This window comes from Odocoileus virginianus, chromosome 9, assembly GCF_023699985.2.
Source record: "Odocoileus virginianus isolate 20LAN1187 ecotype Illinois chromosome 9, Ovbor_1.2, whole genome shotgun sequence".
NCBI classification, from domain to species: Eukaryota; Metazoa; Chordata; class Mammalia; order Artiodactyla; family Cervidae; genus Odocoileus; species Odocoileus virginianus.
This window is the reverse complement of record NC_069682.1, coordinates 71,195,389-71,210,303: the sequence shown is the minus strand read 5'-3', so window position 1 is coordinate 71,210,303 and position 14,915 is coordinate 71,195,389. Positions and strand designations below refer to the sequence as shown.

The following is a 14,915-nucleotide window of genomic DNA, read 5'->3' as shown; positions in this document are numbered from 1 at the left end:
CCAACAAACTCAGCACGCTGGGGGGTGGGACCCCGGCATCAGGCTGTCTTACAGCTTCCAGATGATTCCAACGTACAGCTGAAGTTGGAGGGCTCCTGAAGCAGGAGAGTAGGTGCCTGATGGGGTGCATTTCTGCAAAGTCACAAGAGGGCTTGTGGGGGCTGGCAGCTCCTCAAAACAACCCTCCCTCCAGGGGCCTGCTGCACCCACAGTAAAGTCTGCTTGGCCCTGCACCGCCTGGCCTCCGCTTCCGTCTCTGCACACCCCTCTAAGCGCGTGACCCGCAGACACACTGGCCTCCTCTGCCTTCGGATGCCTCTGTCGAAAGTGCTGAAGTGAGAGCTGGAGAGAAGAGACGTGTGGGTTTCGGGCTTTCCTCACCCCGGGCCCACGTCGCTTGGTCCATTTCTTGCCTGGCCCACGTGGGCCTTGGCGTTTGCCTTTTGTTGCTACACTTTGCTCACACCAAAGGCCACCCTTCTAGGGGCAACATGTTGCAGTTTCATTTATTTTAATGATGATAAAATCTAGTATCTATGGGGTACTTGTTGCCAAGCGTTTAGTCATCAGGAAAGTGTTCGCTGCTCAATCATGTCTGACTTTCTTGCGACCCCATGGACTGTAGCCCACCAGACTCCTCTGTCCATGGGATTCTCCAGGCAAGAATACTGGAGTGGGTTATCATTTCCTTCTCCAAGGGATCTTCCTGACCCAGGGATTGAACCTGGGTCTCCTGCATTGCAGGCAGGTTCTTTACCATCTAAGCCACCAGGGAAGCCCTTTAATCATCCTTTTAACCAGGGCCTGTTATCTCCATTTCAAAGTTGAGGAAACTGAGGCAGAGGATGTGATGGCCTCACCGGAAAAGGGGGCTCAACTTGTTCCTCTTTGTAGCAGCCTACCAGCTGTTTGAAACTGATTGAAAGAATGAATGAATGATGTTCTCCGCTAAGTGTTCTTCTGAGTAAAGCCACTGGCCCCAGGAGACAAAAGTCTCGACTCACCATAGGAGAACTTCCAGGCGCAGGAACAGGCTCTCATCAGTGTCATTCCAGGCTCTTTAGCCGTGTGTCTGCTGTGTAACAGATCACTCCCAGCTCAGTGGCTTAAAGCAAAGATTATTTCTAACAAGATTATGGGTTGCCAGGTGGTTCTCAATTGGAGTGATGCCAGCTGGAGGGTCCAAAATGGCTCCATCCGAATGGCTGTCAGCAACTGTCGGTCCAGAAACGGGTGCTCGAGTGCGGCCGCCAGTCGAAGGGCTCCATCCTCCTCCACGTGGTCTTTTCCCTTGGCTGCTTGCGCCTCCTCACAGTGTAGCGTCTCAGGATAGCTGACTTCTAAGACCACACATGTAAAAGCTGCCAGGCCTTCTTAAGGCTTCCGCTTCGCAAGTTCTGGGGGCCTAGGGGCAGGAGTGGCCGGCAGCCTCCTGGAGGAGGGGTTCCAATGAGATAAATGCCCCCTGCTTTTTCTGTTCTTAACATTCCATTTGAGGGTCAGGGGCCCAGTAAGAGAGTCTGGCCAGCTTTGGTCATGTGATCACCCTTTGGTGACATGGCAGGAGACGGTGGGGCATCTTAGCAGGAGAGAGAGAGAGAGAATCCTCGAAAGGAAATTGGGGTGCTGTTGTCAAGAGAAGGGGACCAGATGCTGGCCAGAAAGGAGGACCTAGAAACCTCTGCACAGCCCCTGAATAAGGGGCTCTGCCCCAGGATGAGCAGTTAGCATTGTAGAATGATTGGATGGAGGATGGATGGATGAATATTTTTCGAGTCTACCATAAGTGTATGCCCGTCTGTATGATGCTGTTCCAGGCAGGGGTGCCATATTTCAGGCACTGCTAGGGGTTTGGGAGCCCCACCTTCATTATACGGGCCAAAACTAGCTCCCAGAATCCAAGCCGTGCTCAGCATCTTCACCCCAAAAATGGGGCCGATTGAAGCTGGCCCTTGGAAAGGAGAGGGTGCTTGGTGGTAAGGGACCAGCCAGCCCAGTGGGTGGGCTCTTGCCTCCCCACCGTGGACACCAGGAGCCCGGGCCCCACTCCCTTTCTTCCAGCCACCGTGCACCCGGACAGCCAGGACACCTGCTGACACCCAGTGAGTCCCCCAGAGGCCGACCCCAGCTCCAAGAACCCCTCTGACCCCGGCGCTCCTCCCCACGGCGGTCTATTTCCAGCTGCTGCTAATTAGACAGCACAGCACGCCAGGGTTGGAAACAGATCTGTCATTCGACATTCTCCCTGACTTCCATCTCTAAATTTAGCGGGTTATTTGGTAAAAGTTGCTTTAGACGCCCTCCCCCGCCTGTGAGTACAAGCTTCTCAAATGATTGTAAGCTTCAGGCTGTTTCCAAGGTGAGCTAATGAGACACGCATCTGCTAATAGCAGGGTGTGATGAGTGAGCAGGGCACACGCGGCTGTGGATTGGGTGAAAGGGGAGAAATAACTGCATTATAAATACCGGGCAGTCAAAATAGCCTTTCACCCCTTTTAAGTGTATGCAAGAGACTGCAATCTCTGAAAACCTAAATACAGGGTCTGTGGGGGTAAACAGTGCTGAGAACGTGTGGGGTTAACACATGGGAGGGGGTGGGACTGGAATCACCAGCCCTGGCCACGGCTGTCTACACCAAGAACCAGCCCACAATTAGGCGTGAATAATGACTCTGTTGAGGTCCGACTTTATTGCTTTTGGCCAAAGGCCTTTTGCAGAAATAACTCTGTAGCTCGCTGCCAGGGAAGCTTTTGTCCACAGCCAAGACAAAAGAACAAAGAACAGAGGTGGGAAGAACTGTATCTGATTCCTGTTTCCCCTAAACACCCAGGAAGGGTAGCAGGTGTGGCCTACCGGGAAAGCGTGGGCTGAGGGCAGGTGACATGCAACCTTACCTATGCCAGGCGACCACTCCTGCTCCCCGCTCCTGCCGTTCTGGTCTTTACTCTGATCTTCACATGGACCCTGCTCGTTCCTACCACAGGCCCTTTGCTTGTGCTTCTCCCTTGCTTAGAAAGCATTGTGCCCACGACTGACTTCTGCACCCCACTTCTGGTGTCAGCCCAGACACCACCTCCTAGAGGCCTCCCCTGATTTACCCTATCTTGTCATCCTGACAACTCCTTACAAGGCTCTTAAGAGCATCTGGAATTCATCTTCATTTGTTAAATATCTGTCTCCCCCACCAGAAGGTCAGCTCCTTCAAGACAGAGGCCTGGCCTGCCTCAGGTTCGCTGCTGTTCCCCAGCATTCCACACAGTGCTGGCACAGAGTAGGTGCTCAGAGAAGACCACACAGCTTCAAAGGGTAGCAAATGGGCCCCCAGGCAAGCTCCAGGGGCGCTTTGTTTGGCCTGCTCAGTTTAAAATGTAGTGGCTGTTTTGACTTTGCAAACAGCCCCTCCAGCAGGGCACTCCCCACCCCTCCCTGTGACCCTAAACCCTTGTCACTCACTCACGTCTCTAGCCTGGGCCCTGCAGGCGTTTGAGTTTGTGTCCTCACTTTAGACGAAGGCCGCGGCACACAGGTGTGTCTCCACAAGTGACCGTTACAACATCAGACTTCCTGTGAGCCAGCCCACCCAGTCCCACCGAGTGGATTGAGTCTTGGCTCCTGGTGGGCGGGACCCAGGGGTCCTCGTCCTAGGAGTCCCTGCCCGGGCGTTAATGATGTTGAACTTCCTCGTGCTCTCCTTTGAGCCTCTGAGTCATCAAGGAGGCCTGCTCCCTTTGCAAGAAAATGTCCGGTGTCCTTGGCAAGCAGGAATTTAGCCGTAATGTCACTGTATTTGTTTCTCTCTGCTGCTGTCTGTTTATGGCCGGGGTTCTCACCTGGGGGCGATTTTGCCCCCCTCCCCAGGGGACATTAGGCAATATCTGGAGATGTTTTTTACCATCACCATTGGGGGTGGGTGCCTCTTGCGTCTAACAGGTGGCGGCCAGGGACGCTGCTCAACGCGCTGCGATGCGCAGCCCCCGCAGAGGACGACGCAGCCCCGATGGCAGCAGTGCCCAGGTGGAAAGACCCCAGTTTAGGGCAGGCGGCGCCCATTCCCCGCGGAGGGAGGAAACTGCCTCCGTAACTGCATTTACTGAGATAAGAAAGGGGGTGAACAGAAGACCATCTGGCACAAACGCCAGTGCAGGTGATAAGCGGGACTTCCGAGACCCTGACATGTGGGGTGCTGGGGTCAAGGTCAATCAGGTCGCCCTTTGGGGAGCTGAGCGGACCATTAGCCCCACACCAGAAGCCCCTGCCCATCTTGCCAGAACATTCCTGGCAGCTGCCTATCATCAAACCCTAGCAGCCGATTCTGGGAGAAGCAACGTGCCCTCAGGCCGAGTTCTGGAAGGTGAGGAGCTGTGTGCAGCTCTCCTGCCCAGCACAGGCTGTCTTAACGTCCCTCCCAAACCCAGCCCAGCAGCCCCCAGCTGAAGTCCCCCACTGGGACAAGCCAGCAGCCCACCCATGCGACCAGGGCTGACAGCCTCATGGCCTGGGCAGCCTCCCAGTGGACGGTGACCCTGAGCAGAGGGTCACAGCCCACGTCAGCAGGAGGAAAGGACCCGGGGAAGTGAGGGCCAGTTCCCCAAAATCAGATCACCCACTTCTGTTTGGGTTCCTGCGATGAGGAGATGGCTTCCTTTCTACTTACAAAGAAGGGACTTTTTAAAAAGCAGGAATAAGTCAATGTTTTCAATGCAGATCTAACTGGGGCACCTCTGTTCTCTGAAGTGGCACAGGAGGAGAGGCTGTTACCACACGCTCACGCCTAGGACAAGCTTGCTTTCTGCCTCTTCTGCTCCCTTCAGAATCAGCTGAGCACAGGCCCCATTGATCTAACCCCTTTGGGTCGTTCACAAAAGAGGAGAGGGGTTGGGGGAGCCTTCCGGTCACCCCAGGACTTCCTGAGGCTTGGGGATCTTTGATATGGGCGTGGGCACAAACTCCAAAGCTTGGCAGGTGCAGACAGATGGAGTCTGACTCAGATGCCGTTTCACTTCCTAGAAGGGTGACGTGTGCAGGGGAGAGGCTGCCACCCCCTGGTGTGCCCAGGCCTCCATAACTTGGCAGGGCCTCCTGTGTTTTCTTGGAGAAGGAAATGGCAACCCACTCCAATATTCTTGCCTAGAGAATCCTGTGGATGGAGGAGCCTGGAGGGCTGTTGTCCATAGGGTCGCACAGAGTCAGACACGACTGAAGTGACTTTTCATGAATGCATGCATTGGAGAAGGTTATGACAACCCACTCCAGTGTTCTTGCCTGGAGAATCCCGGGGACAGAGGAGCCTGGTGGGCTGCCGTCTATGGGGTCGCAGAGAGTCGGACACGACTGACACGACTTAGCAGCAGCAGCAGCCTGTGTTTTCTCGGGCCCACAAGGTAACTGCCACGTGTGCACCTCCAGTGCGGTCTTCTCCTTCCTCTCTCTGGAGGCGGGGCATGCCCCGTGTGCCCCCCATGGATCTGGCCAGGCTCGCGTGTCACTGGTGACCAGTAGAATGGTGGGAGTAAGGCTGAGACAGCAGAAAAGATGAGATTCGATCAGAAGAGATGAGGTCGGGACTTCCCTGGTAGACCAGTGGTTAAGATGCCAAGATCCAAATGCAGGGGACCTGGGTTCAATCCCTGGTTGGGGTACTAGATTCCAAATGCTGCAGTTAAGACCCAGTACAGCCAAATAAATTTTAAAGAGAAGTCCCACCTGGGCTGGTGGGATGCTCACTTTTGGAGCCCTAAGCTGCTGCAGAAGAAATCAGTCACCAGCCTGGGGCTGCCATGCCGTGAGGAAGCCCAAGCCACATGGAGAAGCCCCTCACCTGCTACCCAAGGCTCCAGCCCACTGCCACCAAACTGAGGATTCAAGTCCCCAGCTTTTGAGTCTTTTCAGCTGTGGCCTCAGGCACAATAAAGCAGGGACTGGCCCTTCTTGTTGTGTCCCACTGGAATTCCTGAACCCAAGTCCCTGAGCATAAAAAAAAAAAAATTTCCACTGCTATGTTTGGAGGTGAAGTGTTACATAGAAATGGCAACCCACTCCCATACTCTTGCCTGGAAAATTCCATGGACAGAGGAGCCTCGTAGGCTACAGTCCATGGGGTCGCAGAGTCTAACCCGACTGAGCGACTTCACTGTCACTTTTTGGACACAAGTGGTCACTGGACCCCCTGGCATGCGCCGGTCTTCCCTCTGTTCAGCCAGTCCTTCACTCATTCATTCACAGTACTTGGAATCTCACTTCTCACCCTTTTGCTGCTCCCACCTCAGTCCAGACCCGGTCCACGGCCATCGTCTCCCTGGCCTCGGTGTGTCCACCCTTGCTCCCTGTAGCCTGCTTTCCACGCACAGCCAGAAGGACCCCGGTAAAGCCTACATCCAAGCGCAGCACTCCTGGGCTAGACTGTTCCAAGTCCCCCACCCCAGCCATACTTGCCCCATCATGTTCCTCAAACACCCCGGCCACATTCCTATCTCAGGACACTTGCATTTGTCTCTGCACCTGGAACACTGTTCTCCTGAATATCCGCAAGGCACTTTCCTCCACCTCCTGGAGGACTCTGCCCAAGTGTCATCTCTCAGAGAGGCCTCGCAACCCTCCTATTTAAAGATGCAAGCTCCCCACACCAGCACATCCCACTCCCTCCCCTTAGGACTCATCACCTCATGTGCTTGTCTTTTATTTTGGTGTCTGATCCACATCAGGGTACTCTTTCTGGGTCCTTAGCACACAGAACAGGGCCTGATGCATAGTTGTTGTTGTTCAGTCACTGTCTTGTCCAACTCTTTGCGACCCCATGGACTGTAGCACACCCGGCCTCCCTATCCATCGCCAACTCCCAGGGTTTGCCCAAGTTCATGTTCGTTGAATCGGTGATGCCACCCAACCATCTCATCCTCTGTCACCCCTTCTCCTCCTGTCTTTAGTCTTTCTCAGCATCAGGGTCTTTTCCAATGAGTCGGCTCTTCGCATCAGGTGGCCAAAGTATTGGAGCTTCAGCATCAGTCCTTCCAATGAATATTCAGACTGATTTCCTTTAGGATGGACTAGTTGGATCTCCTAGCTGTCCAAGGGACTCTCAAGAGACTTCTCCAGCACCACAATTTGAAAGCAACAATTCTTCAGCTCTCAGCCTAATTTATGGTGCAGAGTAGGTTCTCAGTAAATATTTGTTAACCTGAAGAACTAGCGCCCAGGGGGCTGAGCCAGGGGCTGAGGCTATAGAGTAAGAAAGAGACAGCCCCCACCCGTGCAGAGCTTCCGGTGGGGAAAACAACTCCCTGCAAGATACACACTCCAGCAGAAGACTGCACCGAGCAATCAGATGTGGTGAGGGGCGCTCTGAAGAGAACAGACCTCGGATGAGGTCAGGACTCAGGGAGGCCTCTGCGGGGAGCAAGGGGAGAGCACCTCCCCGTCTGCTTCAGGCTCCACCGGTCCAGACCCAGGGAACAGTTTGTTTTTCTTGGCAGGTGAGGAAACTGGAGCAGGTCAGAACCAGAATTCAGGACTCCCATGCCCACATTTCTTCTTTTCTGCACCACCGTCCTCTCGTCAGCAAATAAGGAGAAGGAAGGTCTGCCTGTGATAAGGCAGAGGTGGGCCCAGGCCAGGGTCTAGTGGCCGTGTTGTCAGATGTCTGTACCCGGAGGCAGACAGTGTCCGGAAGCCACCTGAGTCAACTCTCTGCCCCCAGCCCGCTCTACCGGGTGGGCTCATTCGGTTGCAAGTGACCGAGAAAGCAATTCCGAGTGACCTAAGAGAGCAAGAGAATTTGATTCACGTTCTCAGAGAGTCAAAGTGAGAGAAAGTGACCCCAAAGGAAAGAAGAACCCTCAAAGCCGCTTAAGAACATAGAAGAATCCCTGGGTGCCCAAAACAAAGACCCCGGAGGTGGATCTTTCTCCTTCGGGCTTGGCCGGATCCATGGTCTCGAATGTCGGCAAAACCCAAGAACGTTCTATTTCGAAGCTGTGTTTTCTTCTACGTGGTGCCTTCATTCCAACTCTGCATGAGGCAAGATGGCATCAGAGACTTCCCTCATCCTCGTGGTGGACTGACATGGACCAAGTTAGCCGGCTGAAATAAGAGGCACCTCTTCCTAGTCAGACCAAAGCACCTGGATTAGTCTGCTGGGCTGGTCACTGAGGCAGGGGGTTCAGAAGGCTCAGACGGGCTCAGATCTGATAAAGGCTCTGCTCAGATATTTGAGTGTGTGAGTATATGGTCCCTCACTTGGTATGCAAAACACTTTGCTGCTCAGCTTCTCAAGACTTCAAGTTATATCATTTTTAAACTTTCTTTGGGCTCGCTCTGTAATCCATGACTCCATTCTAAGAGTTCACCTGTGGTTTATCATTATTTCCGATCTTGTTTTCTGACGCTTCTCACCGTTCACTGGACTCTTTCGACTCCAGCTTCTGATATGTTGACTCCTTAGAATGTCAGCTCCATGAGGGCAGATACTTTTTTTTTCTTTCACTGTTTTACATGCAGTGCCAAGAACTATGCCTGGCATAGAGCAGGCGTTTGAGAATCTCTTGGCAGATGAAGAGTTGTGCAGGCAACTGGGTTCTCAGGCTCTTCTCTTTATGCCCTAATTTCCTCTCCAGATCCTGAGCCCTCGTCTTGAAACCTGATCTTTCCCTCCATCCTCTGAGGACCCTTCTGTTTCTTGTCCTGCTGGCTTGGTTCTCTGCTGAAATTCCAAGGACAGTTACAGAGAGCCACCTGACCCTTGGACTTGGTTCGGCGAAACGGAGAGTCTGTGGACTGTAGATTGCAGGCGCGCCTGTCCTTTCTCTGACAGCCCTGGAGAGGAGGAGAGAAGGACAGCCAGGCTTCCTCTCCCCAGCAAGGGGAGAGGCCGGGGGAGTGTAGGTTTACCAGATGTGCATGTGTCATACTCCGTCTAGACGGTTTCTAGGCTCCCGAGGTTCAGGACCACACATCTCACTCCTCCTACACCGCCTGCTACTTGCTGAAGCTGTTTCCCCTGCCTGAGGCACTCTGTCCTCCACGCCTTCGGCAGAGTCTACCCAGATCCTCTGGGTTTTTCAGAACTTTGTTCCTCTTAGGCTTCTCAAACGTTTCTCTGTAAGGACTCCTCCACGCAGCCATCCCTGCCTGCCCGCAGATCAACAGTTCCCCCTTTTTCTTCCTGTTTCTACAACACACTTAACCTCAGCTTCTAGTATCATATGTCAGTTTCGAAGTAAACGGAGGAGTCAAGAGAGGACTCTGGGGTCAGGATATCTGGGGAATGCTATGTCGGGCACGCTATCCGCTTGCTTTGTCAGCACAGGTACCCTGCAGGAAACAGATGGTGCCTCCCACAGAGATGTAAAATGAATAGTACAGATCTCTGGGGCCAGGGGACAGTGGGGACCATTCGCTGGAACCTGGCAAGGGCCACCCACAGGAGCCGTGGCCTTCAGTGGAGTAATAGAGGGATATGCTCAGTTCCTAGCAACTGGGCAGGGAAGATACCTGGAAATTACCCAGGCCTTTCTCTCCTCCTATCCTCCCTTCCCTGGGCAGTGTTTCCTTTAGCCAAACCCAGCCAGGAGCCAGAGAGCACAGAGCTTGTTGATGTGGTCCAGCCAAGGGAACCTCCTGGGGCAGAGGGAAGAGAAGAGAGAAGATGAGGAGGGGGTCAGTCAAGGGATAACATTCAGCATCCAAACAGCACGACTTTGGGAAAGTTCTCGAACTTCTCCATGCCCTCAGCTTCCTCACCCACAACTGGAGCATCCTAACGTTATCGTAAGGTGACCTGAGTTAACACAGGAAAAGTGTTTAGTTTTGGTCGAGTTCTGCAATAAGCAGAATTAAATAATTAAAATTTAATTGTAATTCTTCCTCATTATTCCTCATTATTCTTTTAGGGTATTTACTGTGTTGATCTGGGCATTTTCCTATTGCAAATGACAGCCCCAATTCAGATCAGCTTAAGCAACAAAGGGCACTTGCTTGAACCTGTAACTGGCTCTAAGGTGCAGCTTGGTTCAGCCCACCAACACCAGCGTCCTCTCTCAGGCTCCAGTTGATAGCTGGACTGGGCTTACCCGGTTCCGGCACTCAGTATTCACCCTGCTGTTTCTTACTTCTCTCTCACTTAGCCAGGCTTGGATCACATGTCTGTCTCTGGGCCAGTCATTGGTACTAAAGAGATGGAATGTGCTGACTGGCTCCACTTGGGTCACGTGCTCTAGCCTACGTTCAAGCTGCACATAAGTAGAAAAGGGAGTGGTCAGTGCCGCCATCTGAGTTTCCCTGGTGGCTCAGATGGTAAAGAATCTGCCAGCAATGCAGGAGATCGGGTTTGATCCCTGGGTTGGGAAGATTCCCTGGAGAAGGGAATGGCAACCCTCCAGTATTCTTGCCTGGAGAATTCCAGGGACAGAGGAGCTTGGCAGGCTATAGTGCATGGGATCGCAAAGAGTTGGACACTACCGAGCAACTCTCTCTAGCGCCTCCAAGCACAGCCAGGGTCCAGTTACCAGAAGGGAGAAAATGCTTTGCCAAGTCAGTATTATCTTCAATGTCTGCTGTGTTCCAAGCACTGTTTCAGGTGTTGGGATGGGCTTCCCTCTGGCTCTGACGGTAAAGAATCCACCTGCCATGCAGGAGACCTGAGTTCAATCCCTGGGTTGGGATGATTCCCTGGAGAAGGGAATGGCTATCCACTCCAGTGTTTTTGCCTGGAGGATTCCATGGACAGACGAGCCTGGCAGGCTACAGTCCCTGCGGTCGCAAAGAGTCAGACACAACTGAGTGGCAATCGATACAGATGTGAACAAAGCTGACGAGAATCCATCCTGTCAAAGGACTGACGTTCTTATAGGGGAGACTGACAAAAAAAATAAGCAAAATGTGTAGCTGTCAGAGGTGGTAGGTGCTCCCAGGGAGGGAAGAGCTTTCTATTTTAACCCGCAGAGGTGAAATTTGAGCAAAGACCTGAAGGAGGTGAGGAAAGGGCCATGAAGAGATCTGAATGAAGGCTCTGGGCAGCGAGAACGGCACGTTCAAAGGCCCTGGGGTGGGGACATGCCTGGCTTGGACAAGAAGCAGCAAAGGTGCTGTGTGACCAGAGTCAAGTGGGGAAGGGCGGGGAGTGGAGGTGATAAGGTCAGAAGGGGATGACAGAAGGCATAGGGTCTTCTAGGCCTTTTGGAGGGCTTGAGAGTTTTATTTGGCATGAGGTGGGAGCCCTGGAGGGCTTTTCTGTGGAGGAAGACAAACTTCTGTCTTTAATAGGATCCTTCTGCCTGCTTGATAGAAGGAGCTGAGTGTGGAAGCAGGGAAACCAGTTAGGCTGTCATAATCCAGACAGGGTTACCCTACCACGTAACCCTAAATACTTACTTGTAAAGTGAGTTAAGGAAGACATGGCTCACGGTCTGGCTCTCTGGACCATGTAGGAGGGTCCCCAGGGTCTGGGACAGGGGCTCTGGTGATCTCCACATCCCACAGTTTCCTTTATTCTCACCTCCTGCCGATCAGCTCCTCCTCCTGCTTCTGGCCACTTTTTCCTCTCCCGCTCCCTGAGCTATCTGCTCCCGAACTCTTCTCAGCCACTCTTGTTGAGTTTGGGGATCCTCAGGGGAAAACAGCCATGTGGGTCTCCCCAGACTGGCCAGTGTGAGGTCCCAGGCATTTCCCCAAAGCTATGATGCCGAGACCTGCTCCTCTCTGCAAATCAGATAAATCCAGAAGCAAGAGTGATATTTCTGAACACTCAGGGCATTCGGCTTTTCCAGTGATGTCTTCTTGGGCTGAGGTGGCTTTGCCAAGGTCTGTGAGAAAGACACAGAATGAAGAGCAGGAAGGGAATCCAGCTGGTGGAAATAATCAGAGGGGTCCGAGGAATGGACAAAGTGTCACTCAGCTGGTGTTGCACAGATTCACCAGATATGCTCTCACTTCAGCCTCTCTGAATCTTTACTAAGAAGGAGAAAAATGGAGGCAGAATCCCTTGTGTCATTTTAATTGATTTCTTCAGCATCCAGGGAGAGGCTGGCACCAGGCCAGGGGAAGTGGGAGCTGGGGGAATTCATCAAAAATTGACCTACTGATGACTTGAGCTGATGAAGTAATTAGCTCCTGTTATTCTCTGATCTCTGGTCGTGGAGTTTTGACTCCCATCCAGAGGGTCAGCATCCTGGCTGGAAGGCTAGAGCTGCCCAGGAGCGGAGGGGAAGAGCCTCAGAGTCCCAGGAAGAGTCCAGTCGACCGCATCCCCCAGCTCCACCCACCAGGGCGGAAACGGGCCCCGGGCCCCCTGTTTCTCCGTATCACAGGCCCAGAGCCAAAAAGACCCTCCAAGGGCACCTGGCCTCCTGCTGCTTCAGAGGCAAATGAGGAAACTGAGGTTGGGAGACCTTTAGAAAATTACCTAGAAATCTGCTTCCAGGAGGTTCTCGTTGAGCTGCTGACTCCAGCCAGACTGGGCTTAAATCCCATCTCTGCCCCTTGTTTGGCCATATGATCATGGGAGAGCGCTTTTATTATAAATCTCTGTGCTTCAGCCTCTTCATCCATAAAATGGGTATAATATCGATGGGCAGATATGCTTATTAAATAAGTTGATATGTGTGTAAAGTGAGAGTTGCTGTTTGTAGGGCGCCCCTTAGAAATTCTCTCGCTGCTATTTTATCACTCGATGTCCATCTGAAGGAACATAAATGTGCTTTTTTTTTTATTTAACTGCAGTTGATTATAATATTGTGCTAGTTTCAGGTGTACGGCTTCAGATTCTTTTCCACTATAGGTTGTAACAAGATACTGAATATAGTTCCCTGTTTTATAGAGCAAACCCATGGTTATTTCATGTATAGTGGTGTGTACCTGTTAATTCCACACTCCTAATGTGTCCCTCACCCCTCCCATTTCTGCTTGGGTAACCATAAGTTTGTTTGCTATGTCAGTGAGTCGGCTTCTGTTTCGTAAATAAGGTCATCTGTATCCATTTTTTAGATTCCACATTAAGTGATACCAAATGATAATTATCTTTCTCTGACTTGCTTCACTTAGTATGATGATCTTTAGGTTCATCCATGTTGCCTTCAAGTGGCATTACTTCCTTCTTTTTGTGACTGAGTAGTATTGCATGGTATAATATATCCCACATTTTTATCCATTCGTCTGTCAATGGACATTTAGGCTGTCCCCATGTCTTGGCTATTGTGAACAGTGCTGCTATGAACGTAGAATGCATGTATCTTTTTAAATTATAGTTTTGTCCAAGTGTATGTCCAGGAGCGGGATTTCTGGATCACGTGGTAACTCTTTTTTAAAATTTTAAGTAACTTCCATACTGTTTCCCACAGTGGCTGCAGCAATTTACATCCCCACCAACAGTGCAGGAGGGGTCTCTCTTTTCCACGCCCTCTCCAGCATTTATTTTTTGTAGATTTTTGATGATGGCCATTCTGAAAAGTATGAAGTGATACCTCATTGTGGTTTTGATTTGCATTTATCTAATCACTAGCGACACAAAGCACCTTTTCGTGTGCCTCTTGGCCATCTGTATGTCTTCTTTGGAGAAATGTCTGTTTAGGTCTTGTTCCCATTTTGTGATTGGGTTGTTTGCTTTTGTTGTTATTCAGTCATCAAGTCATGTCTGACTCTTTGCGATCCCAGGGACTGCAGCGCACCAGGCTTCCCTGTCCTTTTTTCCCTGTTTGCTTTATGAATGTCCATTCCAGTAGGCCAACTGGTATGCTAATCAAGAGCACATTTCAAGTGCAAAGCACCAAGCAGTCTTCTTTGTTTCCTGAAGGGGGGTGGGACATGGACTGATAACATGATTCGAAGACACCCTCCCATGATCTGGGGTAATTCAAGGACCACTAGAATCTTCGGCATGTCTCCTTTGAACCCTCTCAAGCCTCCCATTACCTCCAGTGGAAAGTCTCCTGATGGTGCTAAAGTGCTTTGTTGTCTTTCAACACCTGCTTATTTCCTGCAAATAGAGAGGCAGTGCAGATGTGGGCTCAGGGCTGAGCCAGCTCAGGGCTCAGCTTAGAGCATTAAATGTGAACTTGAAGCTGTTAGATGGGGCAGTGCGGTTTCTGCTCTTTGACTTTGTGTGGTTAGTTCTACAGGGAAAGGACACAGCTGTTTTATTTATACTTGGGTAGAAAGTTTTCTTTTTCAAAATACTGTGTTTATGCCTTCTTTTTTTTTTTTAAAGGATTCTTTTGATGTGGACCATTTTTAACGTCTTTACTGAATTTGTTACAATATTGCTTCTGTTTTATGTTTTGGCCGGGAGGCATGTGGGATCTTAACTCGGGGACCAGGGCTTGAACCTGCAGCCCCTGCATTGGAAGGCAAAGTCTTGTCTAAGTGACAGGAAAAAGCCATGGGTCTGAGAACAATTGGGAGGATGGGGGAGAGGTGGGCAGGGGCTGGATCACGCACCCCCCCACCCCGTAAGGCTTGCTGGGAGTTTGCATTTTGTACGCTGAGCCCTGAGAAGCCAGGGGAGGGTCTGAACGGGTGAGTGACAGGGCTGGGACTAAGGTGAGCTGATCACCTTGCACCTGGCCACCTGGACGGAGAGCCCCTTCAGACCTGGGCCCTGAGAACCTCCCTCGTCTCGCCTTACCCAGGCCTTGTGAGTTGCGTGTTTGGATCTGAATTTTAGGGAGACCCTGCTGGCTCCTCCAAGAGGATGGAGGTGGGAACAGTGGGTTGGGGAGAAAGTGGGATTCCCCGTAGGCAACTGGTGCCATCCCCAGGTGGGGTCACACAGCCCACACACCCCCCGCTGCGGACCCTGGAGTCTTTGATGAGTTCCCTGAGCCATGGCTTGGGGCGAGGCAGGGTTCCCCGCAACAGCAGGGGCAGACGGAGTCCTTCAAGGTCGTGGGGACGGTGACTCAGGTCGACAAGCTTGGTTTCCTCCCAAC

The 14,915-nt window shown here is 51.9% G+C and overlaps 1 protein-coding gene across 5 annotated transcripts in view; it reads left to right on the top strand.

The window, feature by feature from the left end:
- Nucleotides 1-14,915, top strand: part of SULF2 (sulfatase 2) — a 125,302-nt gene that overhangs the window by 13,459 nt on the left and 96,928 nt on the right. The gene's annotated exons all lie outside the window — the stretch shown is intronic.